General features: G+C 47.7%; 1 protein-coding gene across 1 annotated transcript in view; it reads right to left on the bottom strand.

The window, feature by feature from the left end:
- Nxph1 (neurexophilin 1) overlaps positions 1 to 1,412 on the bottom strand; it is a 322,916-nt gene extending 321,504 nt beyond the window's left edge. Inside the window, exon 1 of the mRNA XM_031381177.1 lies at positions 281 to 1,412. The gene's annotated coding sequence lies outside the window, so the exon portion shown is untranslated. The remainder of the gene's footprint in view (positions 1 to 280) is intronic.
- Positions 1,413 to 3,642: the final 2,230 nt, after the last annotated feature.

Here is a 3,642-nt window from a genome sequence, read left to right as displayed (position 1 = left end):
GCAATTTGCATACAGGAAAGCGGGGCTCAGTTTACCCATTCGAACCTCCTGAAATACAGATAGACACACACAATCACATCTCTAGCACTACTTTTTTGAACCAAGGGGCGCAGCCAGTTGCTAACTTCTACAGTAGAAACCTGTCTAGGACTCTAAGGGTCACCTATCAGACGTGCCTTATGCCCAAGTAGAGTTCCACCCCGCTGCCCCCTCCTGGGGATGACCACCACCCTACCCCAAGGTGTCCCTGCCAAGAACAGTGGAGGCGACCGGTACATACCGCACAGGACTGGAGGCAAATGCAGCGAGCAAGGACCACTCTGAACAGGCTCCATGGAGGAGCTACTACGGCCTGGAGTCTCCAGCGCCCGGGACGTGCCCTCCCTGGAGCTCCGTCTCCATGCTCGGGCAAGGGCCGGTCCAGCTGCTTCGTCCAGCCTTGGCGGAGTCGTTGTCCCAGTGCCCGGGTCGCGATCCGGATTGGTCCGCGGAAGCCTAGGCTTGGCACAGTTGGATTCCCGGTGCAGGAAACTTAAGAGGCAAGAGAAGGAGGGGCAGGTAGAGAAGACGACGGAAGAAGGCAGAAAGGGAGGGAGAGAGACGAATGTGCCCGGTTGCTGCACCCGACCGACTCGGACTGCCTGTGTTGGCACTGACACCAGCAGCCTAGGACTCCCGGATTTCCGCGGTTGCCAGAGGATAGAGAATGACTTAAGGGGAGGAGACTGGGCAAGTCCTCCGGACTTGAACTTGAGCGATAAGACACGGACCTTTCGGAAGAAAAAAAAAAAAGCCACACAACAGGCGCGATGAGTCCCAGTTTCAGAAGAAGGGGTGTGGTGGCGAGAATTTGGAAGCTGCAAGCCCTGGAAGCAACCGCAGCTTTACCAACGCTGGAAAACCCCAAGACGACTAAGGATTGGTGTCGCAGGCGCTGTCCGAGGTCCTGCCCGGCCACCGGGGGACGCTCCTCAGAGCGCTGTTTCAACTCCCCGCCGTGAGTGAGCGGGTTTTCTCCTCCCGGTCGCGGCTGGTCGAGCCTACAGCCGGGACACCAACAATTACATTGGCAAGTGGATGAACGACTCCTCAAAGACTAATTAATACCGCGTGTAAATAGATTCCACTCTCAGGCTCTCTGCGGGCCTCCTGGCCCTCAGGGAGAAATGACTCCTGCTGCGTCTCTGGTGGCCAAAGCGCCCCCTGGGGGGAGGGGGTCGATGGGAGGAGAGCGACCGCCAGAGGAGTGGCGAGAAGTGAGGCAGGAAGGTACACAGGGCAATGGTGGGTGCAGAAGAGAGTAGGGTGCCCCAGCTGGCTTCAGGAGGGGCGCTTCTGCCCGGAACCGTAAACCTGTGGCTGCGGTGGCCAGAGGCGGGGATGCTGCGGACTACCAGCCATTCAGCGAGCGAGGCAGCAGAGAGGACTGTGCGACCTTGGACTCTAGACTCTTCTCCGTGGGCTGGGCAAAGCAAAAAAGGAGAATATAATCTTTTATCTCTGTTCTCTCTATCCCTCTCTCTTCTTTCTCTCTTGCTCTTCCCTTCTCTTCTTCTCTCCCCTAAGTCTTTTCTGTCCTTCAGCACCTTTTTACTTATGTTTCAATTTTTCCCCACATCCATTCTCTCCAATCTCCATGCTTAAGCACCCACCATTCTCCCTCAAACCTCAACTCTGGTTCTTTCCCTGTGGCCCCCTCCCTTTCCCACACTCAAGCTTGGGATCGGTTCCACGAAGACTGAGACCAGGTCTTTCTTCTAACATGCCTACTACATTCAGGCCACAGGGGTGGGCATCAATAAAGGCCGTTCTCGAATGCTGGTTATTTCGCTCTCCATTAGTCAGAACCTGGTCTTGAGTGATAGATAACACACTGTGGGACAATGTTTTGATATTAATCTACAGGAATTGAGTCAACATTTACCTCAGAAGCCTGAGTTCATAGCACCAAAATAGAATCGTGATTTTTAAAGAGTTTTAGAGTCCCCCCGCCCAGGCAACCCCAGGCTCTGTGGATTCTGTCCCAGTCTATGTGCCCCAGACTCAATGTGCATTTTAGACATGTTAAAATTTTAGACACGGGCTGAATTCCCTAGTGAGCACAGGATGTCCAGCAAACATAGTAATGATAGTCAAGCAGAAGTCCCAGGCTCATGAGCAGAGGCAAGAGGGTGCCCACTGAGAATCAGATCTCTCCAAAAGGCCGCAAATTAGATCCCACTGCAGGACTGACTTTCCTGTGCTTCGAGGCCTGTATTATCTTCCCACTAGAACTGGCTCTTTAAAAAGAAAGCTCTCCTAATTTCATAAGTTGTACCCTGCCACTCTAATCACTTGGAATTCATTGAGGCAGAGTAAGAGTGAAGCATGCTTTCTAATGAGGACACTGGAAAACTCTTTAAAAGTAATATACATGGATACATAGCATGATGCCAATGATGACTTGGATCTTTTCATTTATTAAAATTTGTATGTTCCATAAAGTTTAAAGAAGAAAACTTGAAGTATGGAAACATCTGTATCTGCCGTTGAATGGGGAGAACATAGACAATGTTTTAACTAGTTTCACCCTCTAATATTCATAAGGTATTTTAAATATAATGCCCATTTGTACCCAAGTTCCCAGGTCCTCCCAGGCTAGAGTATAGAATAGGAGTGGATGTTCACCTGGATGACCAAGCACAGTGCTCTCATGGGTGGACTTTTTTTCTGGCGTTTGGGAAATACAAATGAAGAAAGACAGCTTTGAGCTATGCCAAGCTATTTTCTACACATTCTTCGAAAACACTCCACTTTATACAGTCATTCGACTATTTAATGTGTGTGTGTGTGTGTGTGTGTGTGTGTGTGTGTGTAAAATATATATATTCGTGCTGCTGGTGGAACAGATTAGTGACCTTAAAATTTCTGTCTGAATGGGACTGATTATTTAAGAAAAGCACCTTAGGAACCCAGCCAGTGAGAAATGGCCAGACAATTTGTCCTACGACAGGTCAGGCCAGTGCCAAGGAGCTGTTTTATGTTAATAACCTGAGAATGTAAGTCTGGATATTTACATTTATGGGATCCTACAAGCTACGTGACCTGGGATATAAAGCAAGAATGTACCACTTTTTGTATCATCAGAGAAGTAATTTCTTTAATCAGAAGAATACCAGGAGCTCCTGAGTACCAAACAAGAGCCCATGATTGTTTCTGTCAAATCTCCTCCATTTCCATGACCTAACAATCATGGGGAGGGACACAAACATGGCATCTTTGCCCGACTTCCAGTGGCTTGTTTAAAAAAAAAAAAGCAAGACTATAATTCTTAAACATTCTCTGTTTCAACTATTCCAGCACTCCACAATCCACAAGGATAGTAATCTACCCAAACAAAGAACAATGGCATTAGTTTCTTCAGAGTTCAAACTATACTAGGAGCTCTTTTTTAAAAAAATCACTCTTTTCCTCTATATGAAATAACCACTTCAAAACATAATCATCACCTTTTGCCCTCCAAGTCTACCTGGTCAAATGCATAAAGACTGGTGGTATAAAGCTTATTTCTATTTAAACAATACATGCTTCAAATGAGTTTAAAGGGCTGTCCTCAAAAGGAAATGAAGATATTAGGTAATTTTCTGATAATTAAAACAAAAG

This window comes from Mastomys coucha, unplaced genomic scaffold (assembly GCF_008632895.1).
Source record: "Mastomys coucha isolate ucsf_1 unplaced genomic scaffold, UCSF_Mcou_1 pScaffold20, whole genome shotgun sequence".
Taxonomy (NCBI): domain Eukaryota; kingdom Metazoa; phylum Chordata; class Mammalia; order Rodentia; family Muridae; genus Mastomys; species Mastomys coucha.
Note: the sequence above shows the minus strand (reverse complement) of the source record. Positions and strands in the feature narration are given on the sequence as shown.